Source organism: Gigantopelta aegis, chromosome 11, assembly GCF_016097555.1.
Source record: "Gigantopelta aegis isolate Gae_Host chromosome 11, Gae_host_genome, whole genome shotgun sequence".
In the NCBI taxonomy this organism is placed as follows: Eukaryota; Metazoa; Mollusca; class Gastropoda; order Neomphalida; family Peltospiridae; genus Gigantopelta; species Gigantopelta aegis.
Window position 1 is genome coordinate 7,059,732 of NC_054709.1, and position 16,474 is coordinate 7,076,205.

Genomic DNA, 16,474 nt, shown 5'->3' on the forward strand with positions numbered 1-16,474 from the left:
ACCATTAACCTCTGTCTTGATCATGGAGGCCAAAAAGCCAAGGACTGAGCCCACGGCTGCGTTTATTTCTTTGGTTGTCTCGCGAAAACTCGCTTACGATTTCACTGGTCTCCGTCCTGTCGCCTTCGTTTAATATTAAGCGCTCGAATCTGCATCGGTAGTAGAAATTTCGACCCTTGGAATCGATAAGCATCGTCCGAGGTCAAAGTACCTTCTGTATCCCACATGCAAACATAATTGTGATGCATTCTTATAATCTTGTTAGCATAAGTTCATTTGATACGAGCTAAAGTTAAATGTTTTGTTGTTGTTGTTGTGGATAACCTTGATTTATTAATCATAGGCTGTTGGATGTCAAACATTTGGTAAGTTAGACATATAGTCTTAGAGTGGAAACCTGCTCCATGTTTCCTTCAGCAGCAAGGACTCTTTCGTATTCACCATCCCACAGATAGGATATCGCATACCACGGAGTTTAATGTAATAGTCGTGGTGCATTGGCTGGAACGAGAAATAGCCCAATGAACCCACTGACGTGGAACGATCCCAGACCAAACGCGCATCAGGCGAACGCTTTGCCACTAGGCTACGTTTCGACCTCAATTGTTGAAATGTAGTCTGAATCAGTTTCTGTCAGTTTTGTTATTTTTAACATATTTTGCTGTTGCTTAGAACATGAATATAATATATGCTCTTCAAAAAAGTAGGGGAACTCTAATAAGAATTTACAATTGCCAAAAGTGTAAGGTATATTAGCTGTGGGGAATGGTTATATGATAATAGTGAATTAATTGGGCAAACATTACAACCGGTAGTTCAGTATTACAATAGGTTTTATGACCACCAAAAATCTTGAAGGACGATTGGGGTCAGAAGTGAAATTTGAAAGGTGAAGGGTTTTTTTTTATCAGCAGTGGGTGATACCGCCATGATGTGTCAGACATTCATTCAGTCGACGGGGCATATTGCGTATGAGTCTCCCAATGGCCATTTGAGGGAATCTGTTCCACTCCTCTTGCAACGCCTGACCAAGTTCCGCTAACGTGGTCGGCGGTCTTTGACGTTAACGCACACGTCTCCCTATCATGTCCCAGACGTGTTCAATGGGGGAAAGGTCTGGGCTCATTGCTGATTATGGCATTCGATAGATGTTGTGCTGCTGGAGGTGAGCATTGACAATTCGTGCACGGTGAGCACGGCATTGTCGTCCTGAAAAACAAAACGTCGACCCACACGCCAAGCAAACGGGACGACAAAGGGTGTCAGTATGTTGTCCCGGTAGTACTGCCCAGTGACCCTTCCTTGCATAATATGGAGGGGGGTTCTGTCAGTCATAGTGATACCTTCTCACACCATAACCGATCCACCGCCAAATCTGTCATGAAATCGCATTGTGACGTTGGCGTGCCGTTCATTTCGTCGTCGCCAGACCCGACCACGCCTGTCAAGGAAGTTCAAAGTGAATAGGGACTCATCTGAAAACATGACACGTGACCAGCGACTAATACCCCAGTTCTGACGCTCCCTACACCATTCACGTATTTGAGCAATTTGACTATTTGTCAAGGTAGGCACAACCCTGGGCCATCGAGCACGAAGATGGGCTGCATGAAGACGATTTCTAATCGTCTGGCCCGTAACTGGGACACCAGTAACTTCGTAAAGGTTTGCAACAATTTGATTTGCCGTTTGAGCTCGATTTCTTACAACCTGGTTACGTATGAATGGATTCTGTACTCCTGTCGTTGCCCTAAACGGGGTCGATCGTCAACATTTTGGGTTTGTTGGTACCTGTTCCATAGTCTGCTAACCACTTCACGCTGACTTCTGCCCGTTTGCAGCATACCAATAGCCCGTAGACGCTCATCGCGTTGCATGCGTCGCATCGCAAATTCAAACAACAAAATGACTAAAAACAAAACAATAACAACTGTATGATCAACAGAATGAAAAGCATTGACAGACATAATGTTCCACAGTGGTTAATCGACCTTCCTGGAAATTGTCAAAATCAAGAATGACACCCCACGTACTATGTAAAGCAGTGTTTCGGGAATCCCTACCCCGACACTGCTATATGATCTGGGACAATAAATAAATATATATATATATATATATATATATATATATATATATTAATATACATATACATACACATACACATACACATACACATACACACACATATATATATATATATATATATATATATATATATATATATATATATATATATATATATATATATATATATATATATATTAATAAAATAATATAAATAAATCAATGTGCTCTGGTTGTATCGTTAAACAAAACAAACTTTAACTTATGGATGCGAGGATATATTGTAACCGTGCTGTAGATACATACTAAACACGTTTCTTTTCTGTACCTTCTATTTAGTGTGACACTGTTTTATATTACGTGATAGCCTTGGGCATACCGTGACAACGGAACTGTGGTCCGCATGTTTTATTCAATTTCTACGCTTTCTTCTTACTCAAAAACTGTTCAGATGAGAGGCTACAGCCAGGGGAGGTAATTTTTCACAGTCACGTATTAGATAATCGGCGAATAATGTATTACTAAAATATCTTGGTGTTTGGACTAATTGAATTGTTCACGCTTAAGGGGCGGTGGTGTGTGTGTGGGGGGGGGGGGGGGGGTTCCACAACATATGAAAGCTGAATCGGCATCGGTTGTGTAGTGGCTAAGCTACCGCACTTAAGGCTGGTAGGTACCGGGTTAACAATCTGGTACCGGCTCTGACCCAGAGCGAGTTAAGCGGCGCATTGGTAAGTACTAACTGAACATCCATAACCTCCAACCAGGACCCGAACTCCCGGGATCAATTCAGCCTCCTAGGAAAACAGCCCATATGGCTCTTTCGCAGAGGATAGCGTTCTGGAACTTTGATTGGTCACAAGTAATGAAAACATAAGTTAAAATGAAAAGAAACAAAAAAGAAACGAATTAAGAGTGAAGATATCTTTCGTGGAGTACTGGCTAGAACGGGAAATGGGTTTCCTTATCTAATGCTAGGGTCAGACTGTCAACTGTTACGACGAAGTTGGCCAACTCGACGGTTGCGTTGTAATCTCCCTAACTTACGACGGGTGCGCTCAAATTAACAACTAATGGGTTATACGACGAGAATCGAGTTGTAAGAGCGCTCAGACTAGCAATTGGACAGTGGTAGAAGTCGTGACCTACGACGGGTGCATAACCTTACATTACCTTAGCATAACATAATTATGTTCTAGATTTTATCACAATGTGAGAGGAGTGGGGCTGGAGTTATTTAACTTATTACATACCCACCACTCAAAAATAAAATTCCATTTAAACATAATGGGCAGAATTTACAAAGCATGTTTATACATGTACATACATTTGCAATACTTAAACAACTGTGTTAAAAAAACAGACAAAAAAACAAACAAACAAACAACAACAACAAACAACAACAACAAAGAACAACAGCCTTTGTAAATTTGGTTCAATATTATAAGCATAGAGGAACATGTGAGTCATACTCTAAAAAATAAGTTTGTTTAACAACACCACTAGAGCACATTGATTAATTAATCATCGGCTAATGGATGTAAAACATTTGGTAATTCTGACAATTAGTCATCAAAGGAAATCCGCTACATGTGTTCTAATGTAGCAAGGGATCTTTTATATGCACGTTCCCAACAGACAGGAACACACATACAACGGCGTTTGACCAGTCTTGGTGCACTGGTTGGAACGAGAAAAAAACCCACAGTTGAATAGATCCACCGAGGTGGTGCGATCCTGCGACGCAGGCACCGCGAGTTGAGCACCGTACCTATCAGGCATCGAGTAATATTTTTGCGATATCTTCCACGTGTGATGTTCCAGTGATCGATTATAATGGAAAATTGATTAGTTGCGATCTACCGATCTGATGGACAATTATACAATAATCATTTGTAACTGATTGTCGCAGAAAATGTTAACTGTAATAGAAAGAAAGAAATGTTTTATTTACCAACGCAATTTTTCGTACAAAATCCAGTTTGGGCTTCTTACAAATATTAAGCCGACCAGAAACACATTGAATATACAGACACTGATATTCTAAACCAGAAAATATTTTTTAATATGTAACTTTAATCGTAGAAATGTTTTATTAGTTGGAAACATCTTACGATGCAGCATACTCTGGAATGTCCCTTTAATATAGTGAGCCCCGCCAGTCAAAATTGTACCAACATGTGAATTTATGGGTATCAGTCCATGGCCTACAGGTAAAACAATACCAAATAACTTCCGGCTGAGTCAAAGTTCGAGGTGCACCGAACTTTTGATAGAGAAGTGAACACCACAAGTCCTGTGATTGGTTATAAATGTGAGTGTGTTGGTTGTAAAAAATAATAGTTTCATCTGGGTAAAATAAATGTGCAATTTTATTTCATCTAGTACCAATGTGTCAAATAGCCTTGTGCTTGAAACATGTATGGGGTACCTGTAAAAAAAAGTACTCAAATTTTGTGCGAAACTAGGGTAGTCATAGACGCTACCCGTTATCTCAGAAACGAGCAGCTTGACCCCCATTTTTTTCTGATTCACTTTAAGTGTAAGGGGTGGTAGTATTTATATCCGTGGCGTTTATGTCGGTTGATACGTTGCAGGTAGGAGTTTTAGCCGTATATGTTACTATTGTCGTCTATGGGATTTGATTTGGTAGTGTACACCCTACAGGCCGAAAGCAAATAATTACTTTAATATGGGGGTGGGGGTGTCGAGGTGATTGAAGGGCTTCAATCACTCTATATGGCTTCGTTCGCATTTGTTTTCTTGCCCTAGAAAAAAAATGCATGTACACACGCCAAACCTTCCGCAATTCAATATGAACACGTGACTATATTTCGAATCGCGGCGCAGTTTCCACGCGAACATTCCGCGGTAGTGTGAACCCGTAGTGGTGCGGAAACTTCGCGGTTCTGGTGTGAACGGACCCTTAGAAAGAAAACCCGTTACATAGTTGCACCATTCCACAGACATGCTAGCACACACCACGGCCTTTGAAATACCAGTCTGAAACGAGAAATAGCCCAATGGGCCCACCGACGGGAATCGATCCCAGACCGACCGCGCATCAAGCAAGAACTTTACCACATGACTACGTCCTGTCTCTGGGATGGAGCATATAAAAGAGTCCTTGCTACTGATGGAAAAATGTAGCGGGTTTCCTCTCTAAGAGTCACTATATGTCAAAATTACCAAATGTGTTGACATCTAATTGCCGATGAATAATAAATCATGTGATCTAGTGGTATCGTTAAACAAAACACTCTCTATTACTGTTGAACTCTTCATTTTTATTTTAATCTGTTCACAAGGTGAGACGTAAATATGGAATTTGTCTGTCTCTGCCTATCTGTCTCTATCTGTCTGTCTGTCTCTGTTTGTCTGTCTCTGTCTGTCTGTCTTTCTGTCTGTCTGTGTCCGTCCGTCTGCCTGTCTGTGTCTGTCTGTCTATGTCTGTCTGTATGTATGTATGTCTGTCTGTCTGTCTCTCTGCAAACCAATGATCGATTATGGAATTCTAACCGATTCCGCAACACTACCTCGTACCCTCCATCCTGGAACAAGTCTGCTCTGCTTTCTTCGCTGTATTCTTTGAATTAATAACTTGAGTGTTAAATCAGTCACATATTATGAGTTGTTTTTATAGACCGGTTTTCTTTATTGCAGCCACGTTGGAGGTACTGGCGCTATTACCCAAGATCCAGCGACAGGAGTATAGGAATATTACGAGCAGGTAATTATATTTACGCGACTTTTAGTGTATACATCCACGGAGCATAGATAATGTGTTTTTTTTGTCTCGTATTGTGGCACAAGATTTAATCACACGCTTGGGAAGCAGGAGGAAACTCCAAGCATGTGGAATTAATGTTAGACTTTTATCGATATTTTTTCTTCTTCCTTCGCTGTTGGTCATTTCTGTAAAACGTGACAGATTTTACCAAAGGTCGCAATTACAGAACTAATAGGATTTGCTTCTCGGGTTTGTTGTTTGTTTTTTTGAGTCGCATTACAAAAAATTTAAATAATAATGATATAAAAAAAAATCCATTAAAGTAATTGTGTTATATGTATGTAGATTCCGAATGAGTTTTGCTAAATCTATTTCATCCTTTGTACGAAATGAAAAAACCCGTAAAGTTTGTTTTATTTAATGACGTCACTAGAGCACATTGATTTTTATTTTATCATCGGCTATTGGACATCAAACATATGGTCATTCTGACATATTTCTTTAGAGGAAACCAGCTGCCGCCACATACGCTACTCTTTTAGATTTTATATATATATATATATATATATATATATATATATATATATATATATATATATATATATATATATATATATATATGCACTTTCCCACAGACAAGACAGCACATACCACATTGATTTATTAATCGTTGGCTATTGGATGTCAGTCGTTTGGTAACTTTGACATATAGTGAGTATATAGTCCGTCCGTCAATCCGTGAATTGTTCGTTTTCCGGGTATATATTCCTTATAAATTCATATAGGACCATCAAACGTTGCATGCCAGTAAAACATGGGATGGCGGTGTGTCACTTATCATAATTAGGTCACCGCGATCTACTTTTCACGCATTACTGCTGCACGTTATAGGAAATCCTTGCCCGGGTCATATCTTCCTTATCACTTTGTATAGGATCATCAAACCCAACATGCAAGTACAACCTGGAATGGCGATGTACAATAACTAGGTCACCGCGACCTACTTTTGAGGAGCGTATCATGTACCAAGCCGGTACTTTTGTTTTGTTCGTGGAACAGAAGTAGTGGTTTTACACTTCTTGATTGATGATTCAGCAAAAAATCAGTGTGTTTGAAACATCGCATTTAATTTATTTTCATTGTTATATCCAGTCAAGTTCAGGAGGTTCAAGCCCGCTGTCATTTCATGTCATTTTGCATAGCTCTGCGAGAGGCGGTAAAGCGCTCGCCTGATGCGTGGTCGGTCTGAGATCGATCCCCATCGGTGGGCCCGTTTTGCTATTTCCCTTTCCAGCCAGTGCACCACGGTCGGTTTATCAAAGGTCATGACATGTTTTATGGGATGTCCATGGGATAGTACATATATGTCACAATTACCAAATGTTTGACATCCAGTAGCCGATGATTAATAAACCGATGTGCTCTAGTGGAGTCGTTAAACGAAACAAACTTTAAATTCAACTTTATACCTCCTCAATGAGATATTAAATCTCACTCTGGATGGAAGAGGTACCGAGATGCGAATCATTGACCTACCAGCCGCAAGTCTGATAGTGTAACCATTCCACCACCGAGTGCACGATTCCATGTCGGTATCCCTGGATGGACACAGAACCATCCAGTCGAATTACAGCTACTTTTGTACGCACGTGATTCATTATAAGATGAAAGGAAGTAGATGATTTTCCAATATGTTTGGCAAATGTATTACGGACGGCAGACATCTTGATGGATTGTATCCCCTTTCAATTCGCGATTCCATTACGCTTATAAAACATCTTCCCTGTCTCCCAATTCTCCCAGTTCCTAATAGCGTTTCCTGATAGTCTACAATTCTATTAAAACTCATTGCGATGTTCATACAGTTATTCTGAATAGTATCTTGGAAACGACAAGAGAAAGGAATATGGTTAGGAGGCATTCCATAGCGGTAACAATTTTGGTCTATACTTCAAAGTTCTTTCTTCATCTTCGTCTATTTCTGTGCGTATATCGAATTAAGGTTCAAGGGCGTCGCTCTGGACAGAGAACTGACCCTTCAGCCATCTGGGTGTCTGTACAGAATAGAAGTGGATGGTTAGTGGTCAGTGACACGGTGTAGTGGTCGGGATGAATTATCGTCCAGCGATAATGTCCGCTATTGGTCAACTCACCAAAGGAAAGAAAGAAAGAAAGAAATGTTTTATTTAACGACGCACTCAACACATTTTATTTACAGTTATATGTCAGACATATGGTTAAGGACCACACAGATTTTGAGAGGAACCCACTGTCGCCATTACATGGGCTACTCTTTCCGATTAGCAGCAAGGGATCTTTTATTTGCGCTTCCCACAGACAGGATAGCACAGACCATGGCCTTTGTTGAACCAGTTATTGATCGCTGGTCGGTGCAAGTGGTTTACACCTACCCATTGAGCCTTGCGGAGCACTCACTCAGGGTTTGGAGTCGGTATCTCGATTAAAAATCCCATGCCTCGACTGGGATCCGAACCCAGTACCTACCAGCCTGTAGACCGATGGCCTAACCACTACGCCACCGAGGCCGGTCTCACCAAAGGGTGCTAGAACTTGTTTAATGGATTAGGACCTTTTGTGTGACATCCGATAATCGGTATATGTTTCATGCTGAGGTGTGGTTAAACATCCGTTCGTTCATTCGTTCATTAATCCATCCCTCCTTCCATTCATTTATTCATTCCTCTGCTCCCTGACTCACTCACTCACTCATAAACCCGCCCATCCTTCCAAGGATTTATCCACGCATTAATGTATTTATGCATTAAAGGGACATTCCCGAGTTTGCTGCAATTTTTAAGATGTTATCGACTAACAGAGACTTTTGTAACGATTGCAATTACATATCAAACATATTTTTCTGCATACAATACTAGTGGCTGTACATTAAACGTGTTTCTGGTCGTTCTAATATTTGTACTAAGTTAAATTTAATTTTATTTCCTAATTTTTAAAAAAAATATATTTGAAGACAAAATCAAGTTTGGGCTTCTTACAAATATCAAGACGACCAGACACACATTGAATATACAGACACTGATATTCTAAACAAGAAAATATATTTAATATGTAAGTTTAATCGCAGAAATATTTTATCAGTCGGAAACATCTTACAATGCAGCAAACTCAGGAATGTCCCTTTAATTCATGCACGTATCTAACAATTCATGCATTCATTTATTCATGCATTCATTTATTCATGCATTCATTGATTCATGAACCTAGTAGTCGACATGTTTTTGTGCCGAAGTGTGGCAAAACATGCAGGCAATCGTTCATTCATCCATTCGTTCGTTCGTTTGTCCGTTTGTGCATTCGTTCGTTCATTCATTTTTTCGTTCATTAATTAATTAATTAATTCATTCATTCATTCATTTATTCATTCGTTCGTTCGTTCATTCATTCTTTCGTTCATTAATTAATTAATTAATTAATTAATTCGTTCATTCATTCATTCATTCATTCATTCATTCGTTCGTTCGTTCGTTCGTTCGTTCATTCATTCTTTCGTTCGTTCATTCATTAATTAATTCATTCATTCATTTATTCATTCATTCATTCGTTCGTTCGTTCGTTCGTTCTTTCGTTCGTTCATTCATTCATTCATTCAGTTCATTCGTTCGTTCATTCATTCATTCATTCATTCATTCATTCATTCATTCGTTCGTTCGTTCGTTCGTTCATTCATTATTTCGTTCATTCTTTCGTTCATTCATTCATTCATTCATTCGTTCGTTCATTCATTCTTTCGTTCATTAATTAATTCATTCATTCGTTTGTTCGTTCGTTCGTTTGTTCGTTCATTAATTCGTTTGTTTGTTCGTTCATTCATTCGTTCATTTATTACGCACTCACTAATGCACCAACCCATCAAGCTACCCATCCATCCAATTCTCCACCTTCCCATTCATCCAACCATCCATTCATTCATTCATTCATTCATTCGTTGATCCATTGATTCAAAACTAATTCAATCATTCAATCATTCGTCCATTTCGTGGGCTGGTGAGGTGAGTAAAGATACACATCTTATTTTGTGTATATCAAAATATTTGATTTTCATTTTAGCTAAACTTAATTTTTTTTTTTTTTTTTTATAAAACCAGATGATGATGATAACTAGTTTAACGTGCCCATATACCACTAGGGTTTCGAACACGCCCATCCCGAGTCCGACCTCCGATAAGATCAGTGGCCTGACTCGGGATGTGTGTGTGTGGGGGGGGGGGGGGGGGGGGTTGTGGTAGTGTTGAAAATGGGCAGAATTTTGAAAATAGCAATTAGTAAAAAGGTTAATAGAATAATTTAAGAAAGAAAAAGAAAAAAATTACAAAAAAATAAAAAGAATTGACTGCTCGGCCGAATATTTATATAATTTGGAGCATTTTAGAAGGACAGTCCAAAAATAAATAAGAGAAAGAAGAGAGGATCGGACTATTTAATAATATTTTAAAAAAAAAGTAATTTCGACATAAAATTTTGAACGAAGGTCTAAATGTTTAAAGTCCAATCTATATGTCCACGTGAGTGGCCTCGTTAAGGCCGTTAGGGTGTGGAGAGCACAGGCAAGTCGAGAGCACAGGCGACAGCGTCCAGCTTCATCGAGAGTTAGCTTGGAACCAGAGAAAAACCCAGAGGAAACCCAATCACCTTATCATGGTCACGCTTGAGCTACTCCAACTGTCAGTGATCAGTGGGAGATAAGCTGGTCTAATGGTTTTGCACCTCGTCCGTGCGTTGTGTCATCAACAAATGGACTCGGTACCGCGATACGGAACCGGCCTCGGTGGCGCAGTGGTTAAGCCATCGGACTACATGCTGGTAGGTACAGGGTTCGCAGCCCGGTACCGGTTCCAACACAGGGCTTAATGGGTAGGTGTAAGGCCGCAACACCCTCTCTCTCTCTCTCTCTCTCTCTCTCTCTCTCTCTCTCTCTCTCTCTCTCTCTCTCTCTCTCTCTCTCTCTCTCTCTCTCTCTCTCTCTCTCTCACACTAGCCACTAACCAACAAACAACTAATCCACCCACTGTCCTGGACAGACATCCCAGATAGCTGATGTGTGTGCCCAGTGCAGCGTGCTTGAACCTTAATTGGATATAAGCACGAACATAATAAGTTGAAATGAATGAATGTAATACGGGGGAAGGAGATCAATGCTACAAACACAATCGACAGATAGGAAGGGATGTACCACAGTGGTAAAACGCTCACCTGACGCGCGTTCAGTCTAGGATCGATCCCCGTCGGTGGACCCATCGGGCTATTTTTCGTTGTAGCCAAGATACCATGACTGGTATAACAAATCCAGTGATATGTGTTGTCCTGTTTGAGGAATGGCTCATATAAAGTATCCATTGCTACTAATGGGAACATGTAGCGGATTTCCTCACTAAGACTATATGCGAAAATTACCAAATGTTTAACATCCAATAACCGAAGATTAACAACTCAATGTGCTCTAGTGGAGTAGTTAAACAAAAAAGACTGTATTTTTCATACAGTAAATACGTTACTACAGCTTTGCAATGGAGGTCGAATTTTTGGGTTGTTTTGTTGTTTGTTTGTTTATTTGTTTTTAACTTGTTGTTTTTTATAACTGAAGCCTAAGTGTACATTTCAGTGGGCAGGTGTAAGACCACTACACCGACTTCTCTCTCACTAACCACTAAAACATTAGCCTACTGTCCAGGGCCCAGTCCCACGACGCTATCTTAGCGCGAAGATCATCTTAAGTGCATGTGGTAGTGATGTACTTAAGGTGATATTAGCGCTAAGATCGTCTCGTGGAACTGGGCTTCGGACAGACAGTCCAGCTTGCCGAGGTGTGTGCCCAAGAAAACAAGTTTTGAACCCTCATGCTTGGACACAAAGACAAAGATAAATGGAAAGTTTCGCCATTCACGTATACCATTTTTTAACCGAGATTTATTCTTCCCGTTGACCCCCCCTCCCCTCCCCCGACCTCGTCCCATCTCACCGCTATTCGACGATTCATTGTTACTATTTTTCCATGCGAAGGTCGTTATAATTACTTAGCCATGAGCTTAGTGATTAGGCCTTAATAAGACTCCATCCTTGATGGCTTCAAGATCCCCGCACTCGCTAACGAGTGACTTACAAAGCTTTGTACTTACGTGGATTAACGGGAAACGGTCGTGTGGGGTTTGGCGCCAAATCTGTCGAATCTGTTACGGTTCCGACATTAAGTTACTTACGGAAACAGGATCACCGCAGCGCAAAACCGTCTCGCCTGTCACTTAATGGCGTACCAGAAGCGTCATCAAAGGAAGACGGTTTTTCAACTGTCACGTACGTTCTGTGATTATAGTTTATTGACTCACAAACATTTGTGCGGTTACCTCTGTGATGTGTTCAGTACACGGGTGTTGTGGAGTGCAACCGTTAACGATTTGATCGTTTATCTTCATACAACGTCCATTGTCTTACCTTTACGAACCAGTTCGAACATTCTTTTCAGCCGAACCACTCAAAATTAAGCGCCAAATCACCGTAAGAAATTCATGCGTAAACCTTTGATTTTGGCTTCGGGAATATATTGCAAATTCCGTACTAGCCCGAGTACTCTGAATGTAACAGAGGTGGACAGACATTTGGACGGACGTTAGCCCTATTACAGACAGACCAAGCTATGCATTTTTTTTTTCGCAACCGCTGCCCACCAAAGAGTAGTAAAAGATTTCCGCTCTAATACCACAACGATCCTATGTTTGACGTCAAATACCTTCAAAGTGATTATTTTCGAGTTCCTTGATTTAAAAAAATCCACATACTAATCACTAATACACGCACTACAGAAAGAAACCCGACAGCACCCACATGCAGCCAAGCTTCGGGAAACTCCGACAGCGGTATTCTGACCTATGTCGTGACGTAGTGTCACATGATCGCCCACTTGGTGATTCCGCCTTCCAAGAGCCGTCTTGTTCTCTTACAGACAGATAACTCTGGCTAATTCCGTATCATCAAGGTTGGACTATACCAAATAAAATCCCATAGGCGACCATGTTAACGTTTGTGTTTAAAAACACTATATGCAATATATCAACCAAACTATGGCCCATAAATATCAGTACTACAACCTCTACCTCAAAGTATTAACTGCAGAAAATGGTACCTTTCATGGCTCATTTTCGGTATAACCAGATGTTTCTACAACACCCGTAGTTTCGCACACAATGTTAGTACTTTTGTTTAACAGGTACCCCATACATGTTCCAATGACAAGGCTACTTGACACGGTGGTACTACATCAAATAAAATTGCATACATATTTAGCCCAGATGAAACTATTTTTTTTACAACCAACACACTCACATTTATAACCAATCACAGGACGTGTGGTGTTAACTTCTCTATCAAAAGTTCGGTGCACCTCGAACTTTGACCCAGCCGGAAATTAATTGGTTTAGTGCTACCTATAAGGCTTACCCACTAGCCGCTGCAGTGCTGGGGTGTCCAGAGTTTTAGACTTCCTTCCCGAACCTCTACCAGCCTCGGTGGCGTCGTGGCAGGCCATCGGTCTACAGGCTGGTAGGTACTGGGTTCGGATCCCAGTCGAGGCATGGGATTTTTAATCCAGATACCGACTCCAAACCCTGAGTGAGTGCTCCGCAAGGCTTAATGGGTAGGTGTAAACCACTTGCACCGACCAGTGATCCATAACTGGTTCAACAAAGGCCATGGTTTGTGCTATTCTGCCTGTGGGAAGCGCAAATAAAAGATCCCTTGCTGCCTGTCGTAAAAAGAGTAGCCTATGTGGCGACAGCGGGTTTCCTCTAAAAACAGTGTCAGAATGACCATATGTTTGACGTCCAATAGCCGATGATAAGATAAAAAATCAATGTGCTCTAGCGGCGTCGTTAAATAAAACAAACTTTACTTTTCCTTCCCGAACCTCATGACAACGGAACTACTACACTCGCTGCAGTTGTCAACCTCCTACCAACCTCCTTCGCCTGGTTTTAACTCTATTCCACAATGATAAGGGAATTCCCTTAGAAAGTTACATTCGGGTTTTTTCGTCAAATCACCGATTCATTATATTGATTTACATAATGTTTTATAAAATTTAATTTTCTGAATCAAATGTGTATAAAACGTTATAAAATTTAAAATAACAGAACATAAACTGATAACGCAATTTTTTTTTCGATGGATTGTGAACCAATTAACATGAGGGAGAGCGTCAAATTATTTAGAAGATTTATCTACTACCTATATTAAAATTGCAGTTGTCAAAAGTTGAATTAGTGAAAATGAATATGAAGACTGACTTGAGAGGGATCAAGTGGTTTCAATGTTACTGTGTGTGTGGATTTCAGAGGAAGTTTGTGATTGTGTGATATTATTCTTGGAAAGGACAGGTCGCGGAATTGTGCACGAAGGCGTTTGTGTTTTCGCGCGTGTAAGTTGTCGGATTGGTGTTTTTTGTCAAATGTGACAGAGCTGCGCTCATGTCTCTCTTTTGATTTGTTGAGCATTCTTTGCTATAACTTCTAATAGAAGCTTGTTTTTTGTGGCCTGTGTCACGGGGATTCTATAATTCCCGTAACTGAATAAAACACGATTATCAAAATATCTCTCCTAACTGTATATCTATTAGATCTCTCTGTAACAGGCGGTTAAACCCTAGTATGGCTCGTCTAGGTATGATCAGAGATACGATCTTATATAAAGTATATATTATTATAGCACGTTTAGCTCACTAGAAACACAACAAAACGCAATACACTTTGGAATCTGTATTATCCTACGCTGACAAATGTACAGCCGTAGTAGTTAATTAATAACAGCAATAATAACAACCCAGAACTGATCACTTAATTAGTTAATCTCTAGGTGTCTAGTTACACAATATGCGAATCACTTCACCGTTACACCACACCCACACGTGTGATAATTGAGAAACGTTTCCAGGAGAAGTTAATTAATAAAGGAATTACAACACCATTCCTAACTGGTTAATTTTTAATTAACCCTTACTACTCGTTCAGTAACGTGTGATAATTTACGAATGCTTCCAGGGGAACTTAATTAATAAAGGAATTACAGCTCTATTCCTAACGGGTTAATTTTTAATTACCCCTAACTACTCATTCAGTAACCTTGTAACACAGAATTAATACTGGTACCGATCACAATAAAGACAATAACCTACAGTGTACCTAGGTCCGCTAGGATGACTGGCTAAGCTTTATATTACCAAATACTCATATAATGTTAGAACAAAAAGTCTACGATTTACTTCGTCAGATGACCGAAGACACTGTCTAAAGAATATTGGTATAATACAGTATCAAAATATTTAAAAGTCACATCAATCACATCAAGGTTATACACAGAGCAGAAATAATATATTTACCAGGCCAAACGGACAACGTTCCCCCTGGACGCCTTCCAAATGTTTCTCCTCGATATCTCTAAAACACTAGCTATTTATTATAAATCAGGATTTTGCCTGGGGGTACAAGGCGGTACCTCACGTATCATCTCATATTCTACCTCTACTAGAGTAGATATTTCTCTCTGATCGTCAGTCTGGCTGTCGCCAACCGCGAGCAATCTCCTGGCCATAAACAGCACTACCGGAGATATTACGTAACTACTAGCCACATGGCCTCCGCACCTGGCTGAGGGTGTGTATTAGGCGTACCGATCGATGACGGTCGCGCAGAAGTCTTACGTAACAAGTTGCCCATCTGGGCTACGGGCAATAAACTGCACACGGCCCTCTAACACAATTAAAATCGCCACAGGCGAAACAAATTTAAGAGCATGTTCCGTGACAGTTTTATTTTCTCGTTCCATCCAGTGCACCACAAATGGACAAAGCCGCGTGGTATGTGTTTTCCTGTATGTGGGAAACGGCATAGAAAAGATCGCTTGCTGCATTAGGAAAAATGTAGCGGCTTTCCTGTTGACTACGAGTCATAATTACCACGTTTGACATTCACTAACCTATGATTAATTAATGCGTTCTAGTGGTGTCGTTAAACAAAATAAACAGAGTGTGCGTGTAGTTATAGTTGGACATACAGAATGCTCATCATTACAGCACATAAGTGAGATAAGTGTATTAGGCGTACCGATCGAGGACCGTCGCGCAGAAGTATTACGTAACAAGTTGCGCATCTGGGCTTAAGTGCAATGAAACTGCACACGGCCCTCTAACACAAGTAAAATCGCCACAGGCGAAAACAAATTAAGAGCATGTACCGTCACACACCCCCACCTCAAAAAGGATATTTCCTCTACTCTAGGAATAGGGAAATATACTACATTAAAACAAAAAGGTGCGTTAACCGACGCATACGGGCATTTATAACACAAGTAATAATAAGGTGACTACCAGTAATCACACTGAGTCTCTGAGTCCCTGGTATACAAAATAAAATATATATAAACAAAACAGAAATAAAGAATGTCAACACATTATCATAACGTTCAACTTCGGGACAGGGCATCAGCGATTACATTGGATGTGCCCTTGATATGTTCAATGGTAATTGGGTATTCTTGCAGAAGAAGACTCCATCTCAAAACTCTCTGGTTGGAGGCTTTCATTAGGATGGTCCCGTCCGTTTTCGTCTTCTGGAACAGCACAGCTCCAGCACCCACGTCACTGGCACCCACAGCTAGCTT

General features: G+C 40.4%; 1 protein-coding gene across 1 annotated transcript in view; it reads left to right on the forward strand.

The window, feature by feature from the left end:
* The window catches only part of LOC121385559 (FMRFamide receptor-like), a 141,013-nt gene that overhangs the window by 87,612 nt on the left and 36,927 nt on the right, over positions 1 to 16,474 (forward strand). The window contains exon 2 of the mRNA XM_041516275.1: positions 5,728 to 5,794. The gene's annotated coding sequence lies outside the window, so the exon portion shown is untranslated. The remainder of the gene's footprint in view (positions 1 to 5,727; positions 5,795 to 16,474) is intronic.